We start from the raw sequence: 18,900 nt of genomic DNA, 5'->3' as shown, positions 1-18,900 counted from the left end.
GCCTTTGTCAGAAACAAAAATATGAGAATTTTTTTTTAAATTCGGAAAATTGTTTAAAGCCATAAAAAAATACGGGAAGTGATGTTAATTTTACCGTAAACAAACTTGCAGAATGGGCATGTAAATGACAAATTAATTTCAGTATAGATAAGTGTTTGGTGGTGCATTTTGGTAGGAGGAATAAGGAGGCTACCTACTGCTTGGAAAATAAGAGACTGAATGGGGTAGAGGTGCAAAGGGATCTAGGGGTATAGATTCACAAATCATTAAAAGTAGCAACACAGGTTAAAAAAGCCATAAAAGTGCAAATAAAGCACTGGGGCTCATTTCTAGAGGAATAGAATTCAAAAGCAGAGAAGTTATGTTAAACTTATATAGAACCTTGTCTGATTGTCTTATGGTGTGGGAACGGTAGCGTAGTGGTAACGTCATCTGGGCTAATAATCCAGACTAGACCTGAACTAATGATCCACAGATATGAGTTCAAATCCCACCATGGCAGCTAGGGAATTTAAATTAAATAAATCTGGAATAATAAGCTAGTATCAGTAATGGTGACTGACGTAAGAAAACTACTAGGCACTTGGCCTAAGCGTTAAACAACTGTTTTACAACATGGAGGTCTCGTTGTGTCCTTCACTAGTTCCTGTTAAGGAATGTCCTGAGCAAGCTGGTCCCATGCCCGAGTATTTATACTCTCCCTGGACAGCGCCACCAGTAGGCCGCCCAGTATTATTTCATATGAATCTTGTCATTCAGGTGGAAATGACTTATCAGTGACCATGAAACTATCGGATTGTTGTCAAAACCCATCTGGTTCACTAATGTCCTTTAGGGAAAGAAATCTGCCATCTTTACCCGGTCTGGCCTATATGTGATTCCAGGCCCACAGCAAAGTGGTTGACTCTTAACTGCCCTCTGAAATGGCCTAGCAAGTTGTAGTGTCCGTGTGTTGATAAAGACACTAAAGACAGGAGTTGGTTCATAGGTGTTTACTAAGCAAAGTCTGGGTGGGGGGGGTTCTAACGGATATACACAATATACAGGCTTATATAGCCCGAGTGGCAATTACCAGCATTACAGCACACCTGGGGCTCTTAAAGGCACATACACTACAATTCCTCCCCTTTTAGCTAACCAGTACATCATATTTTAAGTAATTATTAATTACATGTTATAAGAAAAATAATATACACATTGCTGTAGTTAATTAATTATAAGTCAGTCTCTCAGGAGGCTTCCTGACTCGGTCCGGATAACGCCTCGGGGGGTGTAGTAGTTTCTGGTGGTGTAGTAGGTTCTTTTGGCAAGGCTGATTCAGCTTGAATGCCAGTGTCGGGTTCATCGGGTTCCAGTATCACCGGATCGGAGGTAGATATGGGTATCTCTACTTCATCGTTAGACGTATAGAGTTGTGGTGTAGGTTGTCCCTTTTCGGATGACTTTATGATTTGGTCAGCATGGCGCCGTATTATGCTTTCTCCGATGTCCACGGTATACATCAGTGGTCCTAGTCATGTGCAGATAGTTCCAGGCTGCCATTTCTCGGTACGGTAGTCCCGGGCCAAAACTTGTTGACCTATCTGGAAGGTTCTAGTTGGCCTTTCATTCATGCCTTGAAACTGCCGGTTCTCCACGTCCCTTCTGATGTTGGGCTTGACCAAATCCAGCCGGCATCTTAGGTTTCTATTGAAGAACATCATGGCGGGAGTTTGGTTGGTAACCATATGTGTTGCATTCCTGTATGCGAATAAGAAGTTATCCACCTTGTGCTGAAGTTTTATGTCTTCATTACCCATGGCCCTTATGGCCTTCTTGAAGGTCTGGACAAACCTTTCAGCCAATCCATTGGTGGCGGGATGGTATGGGGCGAACGTGTAGTGCTTAACCCCATTTTTTTAAAGAACTTTCTGAATTCTTCGGACACAAATTGCGGTCCATTATCAGAACATATCTGTTCCGGCAGCCCATTCCTGGCAAATATGGTCCTTAATACTGTGATGGTTTTTTCCGTGGTGGTGGAGGACATCTTTATTACCTCCGGCCACTTGGAGTGTGCGTCAACCGCGATTACGAACATTGAGTCCATAAATGGACCAGCAGAGTCGATGTGCACCCTTTGCCAGGGAGATGAGGGCCACTCCCATGGATGTAGAGGGGCTTGTGGTGGAGCGTTTTGGACCTTCTGGCATCCTATGCAGCTCTTGGTCATTTCTTCGATGTTTCCATCGATACCTGGCCACCATACAAACGCCCTAGCTAGATTCTTCATTTTCACTCCACCCAGATGCCCCTCGTGAAGCTCCTTTAGCACTTTATCCTGGAGTTTGGGTGGAATCACCACTCTGGATCCACACATCAAGGTTCCTCAGCACACTGACAGCTGTTCTCTTCTTTGCAAGAATGCTGGCAACAGTGGTTCGCCATGTGCTGGCCATCCCTTCACTGTTAAATCGTAGACCCGTGAGAGAGTCGGGTCATTTCTCGTCTCCCTTTCAATTGCAGAATTTGTTACTGGTAGACATTCCACTATGGTAGAGTGGAACATCTCTACTGGGTCTACTGTAGGTGCCTCTTCTACCGTTGGCAACGGTAGGCGCGATAAACCGTCAGCATTCCCATGCTGTTTTGATCCTTTGTATTCTATGTTGTATTGGTGTGCCCCTAGAAAAAGGGACCACCTCTGTAGCCTTTGCGCTGTCATAATGGGAACACCCTTTTTAGGGTTGAATGTGGAGATGAGGGGTTGATGGTCAGTCAACAAGGTAAATTTTTGTCCGTGTAGGTAATGGTTGAATTTCTTCACTCCCCATACCAGGCTGAGTGCTTCCCTGTCGATTTGGGCATAGTTACGCTCAGCTGAGTTTAATGAGCGTGACGCAAAAGCTATCGGCCGTTCTGAGCCATCAGGGAATTTATGGGATAATACTGCTCCTATGCCGTAAGGGGATGCATCGCACGCCAGTCTGATTGGCAGTGATGGGTTGTAATGAGCCAAAACTTCTTCGGATGTGATTAAGTCTTTGCATTTATGGAAGGCACGTTTACAGTCTTCGTTCCATTTCCAAATCACTCCTGATTGTAGAAGTTCATTAAGAGGGTGTAGAAGAGTTGATAAGTTCGGTAAAAATTTATGATAGTAATTTATTAATCCCAGGAACGACCTTAATTGTGAAACATTTTCAGGTGCTGGGGCTTTTATGACCGCTTCAATTTTTTCAGGTGATTTATGCAACCCTTCATTATTAATTATGTGGCCACAATATGATATCTGATTTTTGAAAAATTCGCACTTGGGGCGATTTGCTCGTAGGCCCCATTCTTTCAGCCTAGTGAGCACCTGCTCCAAATTGGCAAGGTGCTCGTTGTTGTTTTCTCCTGTTACAAGGATGTCGTCTAGGTAGCATTGAGTCCCCAGAATCCCTTGCAGGACTTGCTCCATAGCTCTTTGCCAGAGAGCTGGAGCTGATGCTACTCCAAAAACCAGTCGATTGTACTGGTACAGGCCTTTGTGTGTGTTTATCGTGAGATACTTTTTAGAGGCCTCCTGAACCTCCATCTGTAGATATGCCTGTGCCAAGTCAATTTTGGTGAAACGTTTCCCTCCGGATAGTGAGGCGAAAATATCTTCTATCCTCGGAAGAGGATACTGTACTGTGTGAAGGATCGGGTTTACAGTCACTTGAAGTCTCCACAGATGCGAATTTTTCTCTGTTCTTCAGATTTATCATTATTCAATGCTTTTTTCATGACTGGAACGATGGGTGTTGCCCACTCGCTCCAATCTATTTTGGATAATACGCCTGCCTTTTCCAAATTCTCCAGCTCTGACTCGACTGCTGGACGAATTGCGTATGGTACCGGTCTTGCCTTAAAAAATTTGGGAATTGCTGCATCTTCCACTTTTATTGAGGCAGTGATGCCTTTCAAGGTTCCTAGTTTCTCTTGAAACACTTCTTTGGCGTTGGCCAAGATGTCTTTTAATCGTTCAGGTATGATGTCATCATTGTTTTTTTTCCTACTGGTCACCGTCAGTGTCTGAATGGAGTGCCAGTCTAAACGTATCTTTCTGATTCATTCACGTCCCAACAACGGTGGACCACCATCTTGTAGAATGTATAAATACAACTTTTGTATTTCTTTGCCGTTGTATACAACAGGCACCCTTATTTTTCCTTTGGGGTATACTTTCTGCCCCGTATATGTTTTTAAGATAATGGATGTGTCTTTTAGAGGTATATGCGAAAATAGCCTCTCGTAATCCCGTCGATTTATTACGGTTAGAGCTGATCCTGTATCTAGCTCCATTTTAACTGGGGACCCTGCTATCGTGAGGGTAACCCAAATGGTTTGGTAATCATCTTTGGCAAGTACATTATGTAATTTGAGACAGCTTAGTCTCTTGTTTTTGGAGTCGCTATCGCTCTTCTGGTCTTTGGAGCTACTGTACGTCATCATTTGTACCTTCCTGTGCTTTCCTTTATTGATTTTATTTTTCTGTCTGTGGATTTATTTTGTCCAGATCGGCATACCCGTGCAATGTGTCCAATCTTTCCGCATTGCCTGCATGCTTTGTCCTTGAACCAGCAGTCCCTCTGGTTATGGGTGGATCTGCCGCAGCGATAATATCTTTCGAAACCCTGTGTCATTTCATGGGTGCCAAAGTCCTGTGTCTTTTGTTGTATCTCTGCAGCTCCTCTTGCTGCTGCTTCGTATGATACAGCCATACTGAAAGCTTTGTCCAATGTTAAATCTTTTTCAGAAAGCAGCCTTTTTTGTGTTCCTTCACTTAAGAGACCGCAAACGAATTTGTCTCAAAGATAATCTGATAGTCCTGCCTCGAATTGGCAGTACTTTGATAGCTTTCTTAATTCGGTTAGGTAATCAGCGTTACTTTCATTCTTGTGTTGATTTCTCTTGAAGAATTTGAATCGTTCTGCTATCAGCAGCGGTGTTGGGTTTAAGTGCTCCTGCAGGGTATCAACAATTTCTTTAAAATTCTTGTCCTTTGGTTTGGCTGGAGTGATTAAATTTCGTAACAGCCCGTATGCCTTTGCGCCCATTAGGTTCAGCAGTACTGAAGCTTTTTTTTCATCTTCTATTCCATTTGCAGTGCAATATACCTCTACTCTTTCCACGTATGTGGTCCAATCTTCTATTTCGCTATCAAATGCATCAATATTGCCAGACTTAGGCATTTCAGAAAAGATATGGCGCTTCCCACGCTTTTCTTTCTTTTCTGCAGCAAAGATATGGTGCTTCCCGAGCTTTCCCGCCGCTGCTACCGATGACAACGCTGTTTCCCGCGGTTTCCGTTCTTTTAAAAAAAAAATATTTACAGTTGGAGACTCGTTCCCGCCGGACTTTCTCTCCAGGTCTGAACGCTGACCTGCTTGCCGTGCCGGCCGTCTCCCGAGTGCTCCCTCCCAGTCCGTTATTGCTTGCCTCCAATTTCGCTGCCTGTCTCAGCAGTAGAGCCAGCCGCTGGAGCCCCAGCCTGACGCCCAGGAAGGATTAGCGCAGTACCTGCCACCAGCTTGGCCAGCTGGTGAAACCACAGCTTCTCTCACTTCCTTGAGTCTTCTGGACGCCCGAGGAATCGATGTCCTTGAGGTGCTGCCGAATTGCAGGTAAGTCCGTTTCCACTTCGTCGCCACTGTAGTGTCCGTGTGTTGATAAAGACACTGAAGACAGGAGTTGGTTCATAGGTGTTTACTAAGCAAAGTCTGAGGGGGGGTTCTAACGGATATACACAATATACAGGCTTATATAGCCCGAGAGGCAATTACCGGCATTACAGCACACCTGGGGCTCTTAAAGGCACATACACTACACAAGTCACTCAGTTGTAACCTTCACCACACGGACTGCAGCGTTTCAAGAAGGCGGCTCACCACCACCTTCTCAAGGGCAATTAGGGATGGGCAATAAATGCTGGCCTTGCCAGCAATGCCCACATCCCATAAACGAATAAAGAAAAAAATGATTTGAGATGGTGGGGTGTCAATATGGCATTGCAGTATATATGCTTTCAAGTGTTTGTTGTTGCTGTTGTAAAATTTGTCCACGGACGAAAAGGTCACGCTCAAAGGGAACATTGGTAGGCACTTGGGTGTTTTATGTAATGTTTATGGAAAGTTTCTGTTAGTGTGGTGTCAAACATTGAAACCTTTAGTTTCAAAACTTTGCGATCTTGGACAGATTTGTGTGCACCTTTGGAAGTAGCTTAGTGAGTTGCAGTGAATGGTGAGACATAATGGTACACCCCACAATGGTGATGAGTGTGAAAAGAATGGCTTGGGCATTATAGGGATGCTTTATGGTGTTGGTGTGGGGTGGTGCCAACCTGGCACATCATGTGTCAGCCAGGGTGTACAGCGTCAAGTGAAGTAAATCTGGACATGGTGAGGCCATCCCTGGCCTCCCAGGCAGCAATGTGGTCAGGTGCTGATACCCTGTGTAGCACCAGGTGATTACGAAGAAGGTTGGTGTTGTTGTTGGTGATGCTGGTGTGCCTGGTGCTGCTGGTGTTGGGGCTCATTGTGGTCTGATTCTGAGGACCAAGGTGAGAGAGCTTCAAGGGCACCAATGCTGATGGAATAGATGGCAGGTGAAGTAGAGATGACAGAAGCGATCTGTCAATGGTGGGAGAGGTAATGAGGTCAGACTGGATGGAGACTTGGAACTATAGTTTAGAAAAGCTAATAGTTAAGGGAACATTTCTCAATCAGCTGGGAGCTTTGACTTGACATTTGAAGCTGTCAACTCATCAGCTGATTCAATGGCCACTGACCTCCCGCCTCAGCTTCACAGATGAGGTCTAGGCACAGCAGAAAACTGGTGGACAAGCTGTAAAATCCAAAAAGCTGGGAAAAAACCATGGATAAGTGGCTGTAAACAAGCCACTAATGATTTTAATTGCCTTCCCCACCGCTACGTGTCGGGTGTGCTCAGCGCTGACAGACCCGACATCAGGGAAAGGCGCGTGCCAGTGGGTTCCCGACCCACTGGGGAAAAAATACACTTTCCCACCCGATCCGGTCCGATCACGCCCGCTGACTCCCCCCCCACCCCCGCAAAATCCAGCCCATTATCTCCGTTTAGCTCTCCACAGATGCTGCCTGAACTGCTGCATGTTTCCAGCATTTTCTGTTTATATTTGAGATTACCAGCATCCACAGTATTTTGTTTTTGTTTTAGTGTATAAATTGGACATCTGTACTGGTTAGAATAGCAATGAGATATGTAGTGAACTGGATCTATATTATTGCCAGTAAATCGGCCCTGCAAAGAGATTAGAAATATGGAAATTTCTCCCAGCTTGTTCTTATCTATACAAAAGTTTTGAGAGCATCTGTCGCACTTCAGATGCCGCCATTATCAAAGCTTCAAAAATATAGAATAAAAGAGAAAGAGAACCATTTCACGTTGTTTCTGTTCTGAACTGGAGCCGGCCGGAAATTCACAAGCACTTTCTAATCTGTAAAGTGCCCTCACCAAAAAGCAATTAATCTCTGACTGACCTCGAGCTGTATTTACTTGCATCAATTAGACTTTGTAGCTTTAAACGGACAGGGGAGCTTAAACACAGTTCCACTTTAGCAACAGAATAATTCATTGTGTATTACGTGACATAATACTAATGTTAGTATCAAACAGCATATCATCTGATCTACTGTGAGCAATGGCACAGGAGATCCCATTGTTCTACAAATGAACATTACTGCCATAGAAAGGTCCAGTAGCAGCATTCTGATGTCAATAAGATATTAGAGGTGTCATTCAACCTTTTGCTACATATAGAAGTTTGGTAGTTAAAGTGTATGTCCTGACCAGATGGTTGAGATTTGAGTTCCAAGGAGCCACTAGGCACAATGAAATTAATTCACAGCTGGACTCACAGAAACTGAGCAGTACGTTAAATGCAATAAACCATGAAAATAACAAACACATAGGCTGTGAGGATCCTAGGCAACACATAGGTAATCTATTTATACTTTCTTATAGACTTGAAATTATATAGCACCTTTCAAGACCTCAGGACATCCCAAAGTGCTTTACAGCCAATTAAATACTTTTAAATAATTAATCACTGTTGCAATGTAGGAAATGCGGCAGCCAATTTGCACACAGCCAGGTCCCACAAACAGCAATGTGATAATGACCAGATAATTTTTTTTTAGTGATGTTGGTTGAGGGATAAATATTGGTCAGGACACCGGGGAGAACGCCCCTGCTCTCTTCGAATAGTGCCATGGGATCTTTTACGTCCACTGGAGAGGGCAGACGAGGCCTCGGTTTAACGTCTGAAAGACAGCACCTCCGACAGCGCAAACTTCTGACTCAGAGGCGAGAGTGTTAGGTTGATTGGCTATGATAAATTGACCCTTAGTGTTAGGGGGATTAAATATGTGGGGTTACGGGGATAGGGTGGGATATGTGCTGGTGTAGGGGTTACGGGGATCGGGTGGGATATGTGTCGGTGCAGGCTCGATGGGCCGAAATGGCCTCTATCTGCACTGTGGGTTTCTGTGATTTCTGTGAACTGAGCCACAACCCAGGGCTTTTTTGTAAATATAATTGATAAGAGTTGATGAGAGTATAGTAATTTTACTAGGTTAAGTCTGTAGGCCAATCTAAACACAGCAGCGGAATCAGATTATATTTGAAGATGTACTGAATTCTTCAGTTTTCTCATTGTGAAAGGAAAAGCAGGGGTGGTTTATCGTTACTTCATACAAGCTTGCTTTGGCCAATCACAGAGCAGTTTTGATGTTTGCTAGAAAACTGTTTCTGCTCTTCACAGCCCCATTCTTCAGCCGAAGTAGATTCTGTTATGGCAAGAGATTGTGGTCAACATTTGGGATATTCTGTGTGACCGAGTTAATGTAATTGATAGGAAACAGGAATTAAAGTGGCACATTGTTTTAAGGGGTCAAATTGTTTTAATATTTTAAAATATTTTATAAAAACAGATAAATGTGCATGGAAAGTTGGCAACAGTTACAAATTGTTTTTAAAAAGAATGTTCTTTCTTCAATCTTTTTCACTAAGGTGTTAGCCTTGGCTCAGTGGTATCGCTCTTGCCTCTGAGCCAGAAGGTCATGGGCTCAAGCCTCACACTAGGACTTGAGCACGTAATCAGGCTGATACCTCAGTGCAGTACTGAGGGAATGCTACACTGTCAGAGGTCCTGCATTTTAGATGAGATGTTGCACTGAGGCCCCACCTATCCTCTCAGATGGACATAGAAGATCCCATGGCACTATTTGAAGAAGAATAGGGGAGTTCTCTTGGTGTCCTGGCCAATATTTATCCCTGAACCAACACCACTAAAACAGATGATCTGGTCATTTATCTCATTGCTGCTTGTGGGACCTTGCTGTGCACAAATTGGCTGTTGCATTTTACAACAGTGATTACATTTCAAAAATGCTTCATTAGCTGTGAAGCGCTTTGGGATGTCATGGGGATGTAAAAGGCGCTGTATAAGTGCAGGTTCTTTCTTTCTTAGAGTATAAACTGTATCCTATAATATAATGTACATGGAGCCTTCACTCACACCCCAGTTCCTCTTGGTACTCTTGTAACTTTGAAGAAATAATTATTAAAATTTCCCTTTTTGTCCCAGTTATCAGGCCCTCACCCTCGCTTGGTGTCTCTCCTTTCCACACGTAACCTACTTTAGTTGGCTGAGCGGGGTGTGTGCAGCACGTGGAGAACAGTTCACCGCTAATGTAGCGAGTAATTGGCAGACGCCAGTAGGAGTGAGAGATCTGTCAGGGGGTTGGGTCTAAGTTGTATTGCTGTCAATAGCAATTGTCAGCTGTGTTGGGATGCAGCACTTTATCTGTCTGGTACAATATCCAGCCACCTTTACTGCAGTTCTTATCCAGTAACTGGCTTCCAATTTTACAAACAATCCCAGCATTTCAGCAAACATTTTGAAATGGGTGAGTTCATCAAGAAGAATATCAATTGTCAGAGTTTTGCTGTTGGAGGAGACACAGAGGAAGGATCGCAAAACCTCTTCCCTTCACAAACAGACGGTTTGTCGTTTAAAAGCTCAATGCCAGTCTTTACAGCATTGGTTTGATTCTTGATTTTCTGCAGTGATGTCTCTGTTTTTACCACAAAATATAAACTGATAGTACACTGCACTGACTGCTGGCAACAACTAGCTGCTTCAATAATAATAATAACATATTAAAATTATTACATTCAAAAGACATCTAAAGCCGGCACAGGCTCGACAGGCCGAATGGCCTCCTTCTGTAACCATTCTATGATATTCAGTGACTCACTTTTGATCGTTTCATAATCTATTTAACATGAATTATTTGTTGTCAAAAGGTTATTAACTGTGCTATACATGTTCTGCATATGAAGTAGGAGGTGTGTGTTTGTCATGCCGTTTGTGTACAGATATTTTCTGACCTAGTGGAGAGTCAAGGGGAGTCTCGAAAATCCCAACTGTGTCGGGAAATTTAAGATTTTTGTTTCAAATGGATGGGAACCCTCAATATTACATAGAATGACATAGAATTTACAGCACAGACACAGGCCATTTGGTCTATGTGGGTGTTCATGCTCCACACAAGCCTCCTCCCACCCCTGCTTCATCTCAACATATCAGCATAGTGTCAGCTGTGGCTCAGTTGGTAGCACCCTCGCCTCCGAGTCAGAATATAGCACCCTCGCTTCCGAGTCAGAATATAGCACCCTCGCTTCCGAGTCATAAGGTAGCACCCTCGCCTCCGAGTCAGAAGGTAGCACCCTCGCCTCCGAGTCAGAATATAGCACCCTCGCTTCCGAGTCATAAGGTAGCACCCTCGCTTCCGAGTCAGAAGGTAGCACCCTCGCTTCCGAGTCAGAAGGTAGCACCCTCGCTTCCGAGTCAGAATATAGCACCCTCGCTTCCAAGTCAGAAGGTAGCACCCTCGCCTCTGAGTCAGAAGGTTGTGGGTTTAAGTCCCAATCCAGGGACTTGAGCACAAAAATCTGGGCTGACATTCTAGTGCAGTGCTGAGGGAACGCTGCACCGTCGGAGGTGCTGTCTTTCGGATGAGATGTTAAACCGAGGCCCCCGTCTGCTCTCTCAGGTGGATGCAAAAGCTCCCATGGCAATATTTCGAAGAAGAGCAGGGGAGTTATCCCCCGGTGTCCTGGCCAATATTTATCCCTCAAATCAATCATCATTAAACAGATTATCTGGTCATTATCACATTGCTGTTTTTAGGAGCTTGCTGTGTGCAAATTGGCTGCCACGTTTCCTACAATACAGCAGTGACTACACTTCAAAAAGTACCTCATTGGCTGTAAAATGCTTTGGGACATCCAGTGATCATGAAAGGCGCTATATAAAGGCAAGTCTTTCTTTTCTTTATCACCTTCAGTTCCTTTCTCCCTCAGGTACTTATCTAGCTTCCTCTTAAATGTTGATAAATGAGCAAAGCACATTTTGTGCTGAACAACTCATGAGATAGGTATATCCCCAGCCAACATGTACAAAATTGATATGATGGTCAGAGGCTCTCAGCGCAACATCTTTCTCAAAGTGGCTTTTAGTTCTGTATTGTAGCAGCATGATCTCTGACTTAAATGATTTAGCATTACGCGCTGTTAGATGACACAATGATTTTGCAATTTCAAAAGCAATCAAAGTGGCTTTCAGATAAAGGAAGCTTTCCTCTATTAGAGCTGCTGTAAAACCAGCAACCAAGGCATGCCCTTATTTCTGTCAGATTCTAGTCAAATAACAGGTCGAAGATATGTAATTATAAATGCCACTTTGACTTGTCTATGGGGGATGCATAATGAGGCACAAGTTTTCAACTCACACGTCCAAATCTGACCTGCAGTTAAAATTGGGGCCTACATTTTCAAAATTAGTTGCTGGGATTTTTAAAAACGGGTACATCACCCACTGCCCCTTAAAAGGACATCTCAAATTTGAGTGCTTTAGCTTATGCTTAATCATCCTCCAACATATGTTCTCAGGAATTGATTTCAATGGGATGCCAGCTGCTGATGGTCTTGGGAGTGGTATGGTGATGAGGGAATTTTGACTATATGGGAAAGTCTGTTGGAAAATGTTACGCTGCGGTTTCATTCAGATCAGATGCTTTTGTTCCCTCGTCAATACTGCCAATGTCTCCTATCAAGCCAAGCAGTTCACTAGCCTGCTTCCCTGACCCAAGGTCAGGGCACAAACAGTAATGTTATGCTTATAATTTCATGGTTGTCAAGCTCCTTTTGAGTTTTGCTGCTTGTAATGCAGAAGAGTAAAATTAAGTATTGATCCATTTTTTTAATGATCTACATTTGAGAAAGAGCCAAGTTTAATTTAAACAGAAACAGTATAAACTGTGGATAATGAAAGGTGTTGCTAAATTATGCACTGTCAAAATAATGATTGTAACATAATGAATTGAAAAAGATCATTATTGCTTGACTTTGAAGCTTTTTCTATACCCTATCCAAAGACATTATTCTTGAAACACACGTTGCTGCCTTTTCTTGGGAACAGGGAGGAGCCTACGATGACCCCACTGACCTGGTAATCAGTAATACATAGACTGATTTAGTCACAGGAAAAGAAGGTCTGAGTGTAAAAGCACCTGAAGGGGCAGGAAATTAAGAAGCAAGAAACAGAAATAATGGGAAAGGAACCCCCATCTGCAGGCTTGAGACCACAGCTGACTAACTCTGTCACGAGCTGTGACAGCCCTAGAGGAAGAAGTAAAGAGCTTGCATTTAAATGGCACCTTTCACGACCCCCATCCCAAAGGCTTCACAGCCAATGAAGTACTTTTTGAAGTGTAGTCATTGTTGGAAAATAGGGAAATGCCAATTTGCACACAGCAAGGTCCTTCAAACAGTAAGGGGGTGAAATTCAGGACGCTAATTTTTCTCAACATTAAAAAAAATTGTTTTTGCGCTCCAGGAAGGAAGTGGAGTGTTAAATCAAGAGCTCCACTTCCTTCCTGGAGCGCCAGCAGGCGAGGCTGTAGGTGAGCACACTGGGCCGTGCAGCGCTGCCGCGTTGGAAAACTCCTTCCCTCCCTTAAAGGGACAGGCCATCGCTGCAGGCTCTGCAAGGGCAAACCTTACCCGGTCCCAGATGGCAGCCGCGATCCGGCCCAATCAGCCCAATGCACTGCGGCAGAGTGCCGGCCGGGCTGATCGATCGCTGGCGAAGACAAGAAAAAAAACCAGAAAACGAGCATTTAATTTCCCCCCCCCCCCACCCTCGGTCACCTCGCCTTTAAGTTTCACCCCCGAAGCGCCCGGCCTCCTGATGAACGCCTCCTGCAGCTGCCGGTGTTTTCGCCCGGCGATGCTGCAGGGGGCGAAACCAAAGTTCGGGTCCGGGACGCTACCGGGGCAACGCATGCGGTGATGACATCACGATCTCCGGGTGAAGGAGGTCGGGGCGCAACGCCAAACCACTGCCACAAACCTCCCACCGAATTTAGCGGGAGGCAATATTCTCACCGCGCCCGGGCGGCAAGTGGTTAGCGCCCCGTTATCGCTCCCCAGAGGCAATAACGGGAGGCGCAAAGGTAACCAATTTCTCCCCCTAATAACATTAATGGCCAGATAATCTGTTTTAGTGATGTTGGTTGAGGGATAAATATTGGCCCGGACACCAGTTAAACTCTCCAGTTCTTCTTTGAATTGTTCCATAGGATTTTTTACATCCACCTGAGAGGGCCTTGGTCTAATACCACTTCCAAAGAACAGCACCTCCAACAGTGCAGCACTCCCTCAGTACTACACTGAAGTGCCTGCCTAGATTATGTGCTGTATTTTCTGGATTCATGAACACACAACCTTGCGACTCAGAAGGAAAATGTCCTACTACTAAACCAAAGGTGACCTTAGGGTGGATTTTAGCAGCAGGTGTCCTTACAGAAGATGCCACAACTCAGTATCTGGCTCTCTGCTGGCTCAGATCCGGTGAAGAGACTTCCACAGAGTCTTTTCCAGGTAGATGCGATACGGGCGTTGGCATCTTGGCAGGTGAAGCCAGTCAGGCCTTATGGTAATGAGTGGCATGATATGCCTTCTTTTGGTGCAGTACCTTATAAAGCATGACATGTTGTGATTAGAATGCCTGTGAAAAAACGTCCAGCAGTGCCAGCTGTGCTTCCGCATGCCTTAATCATCTCCCAAAGCTAGGTCTGGTCACCTCTGTCTGAAGATGCACGTGTGAGGGTACTGGCACTGGGCGTGTGGGCACAGAGCACATTGTAGACCTTCTTTCCATACAGGGGGGATTCCTACTGGAATGGATAGCAATTCTGCCGAGGGCATAATAACAAAACAACTGGTACAAAGGCTCACGAGAACCTAGGTGCCGGGAAAAATAAAAACAAAAATTATGGAAAATAGGTCAGTTGTTGAAAGAATCTTCTTTTTTGCCCTTTAACTTCACTTAGCTGTGGTGCTCAGCCCTCAACAGTCATGGATACCCATTTGCAAAGGGCATTAATTTCAGTTACTGTACAATCGCCACCAAGGGCAGCAAAAGATGCAGGCTGCATCAGAATGGCATTCGTAACACATACCTACTTCATCCCCTTCACACTAAATTGGCAGGAATTGTGTGCATACCAGCACTCTCCTTCACTATACCACAGGGTTTGAGCAAAAAGACACTCCTCATGAAAAACTGATGCAAACCACAGAAATAGGCATAAAATGGATGAACATTATTGAGCCACCATCACCTTTATTTCAGGAGCTCAAAAAATCCACGACAACCTTAATAAACAGAAATGTTTCACAGAACAATGGAACTGCTTTGCATCTTGTTCGTTGGTATTTGCATTTTTTAATTAGATTGATCAAATTCAAAATAGCATATTCAGATTCAGATTTTGGGTTTTGTACATATTTCTAATAATCAGTTTCTGTTATACATTCACTCAAGTGTTATGGTTCTATAGTGAATTCAGAGACATCATCAATGAAACCTTGATTACCAATGAGTTCCTTCAATTGGAACAGCCTTAAAAAAATTTAAGATTGACGTAAGAAAACTACTAGGCACTCGGTCTAAGTGTTAAACAAAGCTTTAATCAACTGTTTTACAACATGGAGGTCTAGTTGTGTCCTTCACTAGTTCCTGTTAAGAATGTCCTGCGCAAGCTGGGCCCGTGCCCGAGTATTTATACTCTCCCTGGACAGCGCCACCCGTAGGCCGCTCAGTATTATTTCATAAGTCTTTCTTTCATGAATGACTGATTCATGTCAAAGATTATCTGGTCATTAATCTCATTTACACTTGAATTCCTCAACAGTTTAACGGTATGATCTTTGCTGTATGGCATTGGGTGGCAGTGAGGATAAGAGTTGACAATACTTCATAAAGCATTACTGGCATAAGGATGGACTCTAACCTTACTATGTTTTATGGATTATTGATTTTCGAAATTTATCAGCAAGTCTTGAGAAGGATAATGTCCAGGATGTCCAAGCTGCAAGGAACAGCAGAACATGTAATGGTTCCAAAGATACTGGTGAACAACAGGAACACACAAATCCACAATCCTGATGTAAGCAAAGAGAAATCTATCTGTATTTTGAATGTGCTTATCATCCCAATCCATCTGACATATCACAGACTGCGCCAGAAGATACACAATCTGGTATAATGTTTCTAGCCATCTTGTCCTCAAAATAATTCCACACATGGAATAAATCACCATTTCCAGATTAACCGTGTGTTTTTTCACCAACATGATTTACTCGTGGACAAATCTCCTATTTGTCTGGAAATGTGAGTTCACATTAATAAAAATTGGATGACGAACTCTTCAATGAATGAAGTTCAAATCCCTTGTTGGTTTAACTATGAAAAACTGCAATATAATTTCTCCACCAAAATTAAATGGATTACAGTTACAATCCTTTGATCTCATTCTAAAGTACGCTATGAATAAAGAAATGTGTCGCTACAGTTCCCTACTTTGATCCAGCATTAGAAACTCACACAAAATCATTCTCGTGTGAAAGAAAAGCTGCCTCTATTTTATAAGCTGAAAGAATCTTTCAGTACCCGTAGGGTTAACAGTGTTCCACCGTTGCAAGACAAAATGTACAGCAAATGGAAGATTTAAATCACAGTAGAAATAATTGTCTAAACAATTAACCATCAAATGGAAAATAATTGACCTGTGAGGCAGATAATGCAGGTTTTTTCAAAAATGTGCATGGCAACAGCAAGCAGTGTACAAGAAGTCATCAGATGTTAGGGTTGTAACAATATTGCCCTCTGGTTTTTAATGCAGTGGTACAAGAGAATAGCTGAATTGAACACCGGAGATTAAAAACCATCCTGTTTTACGGATTCATCTCAGATTTTTTTTAAATTAAATATCATTGTGTTAAACAGTTGGCTTTTTCGTCACGCAGCACACAAGCTCAACTAGTTTCCTGTAGTTAATTCTTGATTATATTGTATTGACTACCCTGTACAGATATTAATAACTAAACAGAAGAGTTAGCTTTTTAAAAAAAACGGAGCTTACCAGTTTATTAAGAGAACAGCAGCACTGGGATCCATTCCCGGTAGATATACGAAAAATAGCTCAGAGGTGCAAAATGATCCTGCTTCATTGTTTGACTGTTAACAAATGTTCCCACCGTAAATTTCCTGCTAAGAAGTCAGCTTTGGCATTTTATTCCTTCGTGAGAACAGATTCTTATCTTATCATCAACGGTTAGTGGCATTTTCTTTGCTCCCTTTGTGGTTTTTTTTTGCTCAAGTCTTCTGAAATGTGAAATAGCACAATGTGTGTGGACTGGACCTGGCTCATAATATGCCGCAAAAAGAACCCCCCCCCCGCCGTCTCAATGTTGTCTCCTCTGTGTTGTGGGTCAGGCAGCTGCAGCCGGAGGTTGCACACATGTGATTATCCTTTGCTCGAGCCCTGCTTAGCCAGCATGTATTCTGTGTCTGAGCTGCTTTCCAGATTTGAAGTCGTTCACGTCGTTAAGCCTGCCCCATTTGGCAAGCTCTCCACTTAGAGCAGGCCCTGTTGTGTGATGTCAGGGGATGACGCCACCCAGCCCCATCCCCGAGCCGACTTTGCCAACAGTTTGCAAACTTGAGAGCATGCAACAAAGTGAGGATATGCTTGCTGAGAGAGATAACCGAAATGGCATTCATTTTGTTAAACATTCTTTAATATCTACATCAGCTTCAAAACAAAAGCTGCTCGTCGAATACCCCGACCCGAAGGCTGGTGTACTCTTTTGATAGGGGTGGATAAACAAATTATCTGTAACTTAATAAAACTTTAAATAAAACTTAACAAATTTAATTGAAATTTGGGTGCCAGGGGGTGATGGTGCACTCCAGTCCCCGCGGCGCCCACCGGTCGCGGAAGGCCTCAAGTGTGCCGGCGGACACTGCGTGCTCGATTGGGCTAAATGAATCGCTGCAACATTCTATTGTTTTAGGATTTTTCACTGTATGGTACAGGAAAACAACATCTACATGTATTACATGGGGATCTTCTTCTTCTTAGGCAGTCCCTCGGAACCGAGGATGACTTGCTTCCACATTAAAAATGAGTTCTCAGGTGACTGATGAGTCCAATGCGGGATCTACAGTCTCTGTCACAGGTGGGGCAGACAGTGGTTGAAGGGGCGGGTGGGTGGGGTGCTTGGGTTGATGGGCACTCCTTGCGCTGCCTGCGCTTGGCTTCCGCTTGCTCCCGACAAAGAGACTCGAGGTGTTCGGCGCCTTCCCGGATGCTTCTCCTCCACTTTGAGCGGTCTTGGGCCAGGGATTCCCAGGTGTCGGTGGGGATGTTGCACTTTTTCAAGGAGGCTTTGAGGGTGTCCTTGAAGCATTTCCTCTGCCCACCTGGGGCTCTCTTGCCATGTCGGAGCTCCGAGTAGAGCGCTTGTTTTGGGAGTCTCGTATCGGGCATGCGGACGATGTGACCCATCCATCGGAGCTGATCGAGCGTGGTCAAAGCTTTGATGCTGGGGATGTTGGCCTGAGCGAGAACACCTATAGGGGATCGCCTATGACATGTCTCACAGTGAATTTTTCCGTCTTTCGGATGAGACTTTAACTCGAGGCCCCGTCTGCCCTCGTAAAAGATCCCATGGCACTATTTTGAAGAAGAGCAGGGGAATTCGGCCGGTGTCCTGACCAATATTCATCCCTCAACCAACATCACTAAAAAACAGATTATCTGGTCATTATCTTATTGCTGTTTGTGGGGCCTTGCTGAGCACAAATTGGCTGCTGCGTTTATACATTATAACAGTGACTACACTTCAAAAAGTGTTATAGTTGGCCTCCTAAAGAAACAATATGGCAGCTCAAAGAAATCGTTAAAAAGTTTGTAATTAAATTGGTTTATTTGGTGGCAGTTGATGGTTCCAGGTTGTCCCATCTTCTACCCGCCATAAACTTAAACTCATCCAAACCTCTGCTGCCCGTGTCCTAACTCGCACCAAGTTTCGTTCACCCATCACCCCTGTGCTCGCTGACCTACATTGGTTTCCGGTTGAGCAACACCTCAATTTTAAAATTCTCATCCTTGTCTTCAATCCCCCCATGGTCTCGCCCCTCCCTATCGCTATAACCTCTTCCAGCCCTACAATCCTCTGAGATATCTGTCCTCCTCCAATTCTGGCCTCTTGCGCATCCCCGATTTTAATCGCTCCACCATTGGCGGCCGTGCCTTCAGCTGCCTAGGTCCTAAGCTCTGGAATTCCCTCCCTAAACCTCTCCGCCTCACTACCTCTCTTTCCTCCTTTCAGGCGCTCCTTAAAACCTACCTCTTTGGCCAAGCTTTTGGTCATCTGCCCTAATTTCTCCTTATGTGGCTCGGTGTCAAATTTTGTTTGATAGCGCTCCTGTGAAGCACC

General features: G+C 44.1%; 1 protein-coding gene across 1 annotated transcript in view; it reads right to left on the bottom strand.

The window, feature by feature from the left end:
* tex2l (testis expressed 2, like) overlaps positions 1 to 17,029 on the bottom strand; it is a 155,276-nt gene extending 138,247 nt beyond the window's left edge. Inside the window, exon 1 of the mRNA XM_086000390.1 lies at positions 16,539 to 17,029. The gene's annotated coding sequence lies outside the window, so the exon portion shown is untranslated. The remainder of the gene's footprint in view (positions 1 to 16,538) is intronic.
* Positions 17,030 to 18,900: the final 1,871 nt, after the last annotated feature.

This window comes from Somniosus microcephalus, chromosome 11, assembly GCF_052327205.1.
Source record: "Somniosus microcephalus isolate GS21.2 chromosome 11, FLI_Smic_1.0, whole genome shotgun sequence".
Classification (NCBI taxonomy): Eukaryota; Metazoa; Chordata; class Chondrichthyes; order Squaliformes; family Somniosidae; genus Somniosus; species Somniosus microcephalus.
Note: the sequence above shows the minus strand (reverse complement) of the source record. Positions and strands in the feature narration are given on the sequence as shown.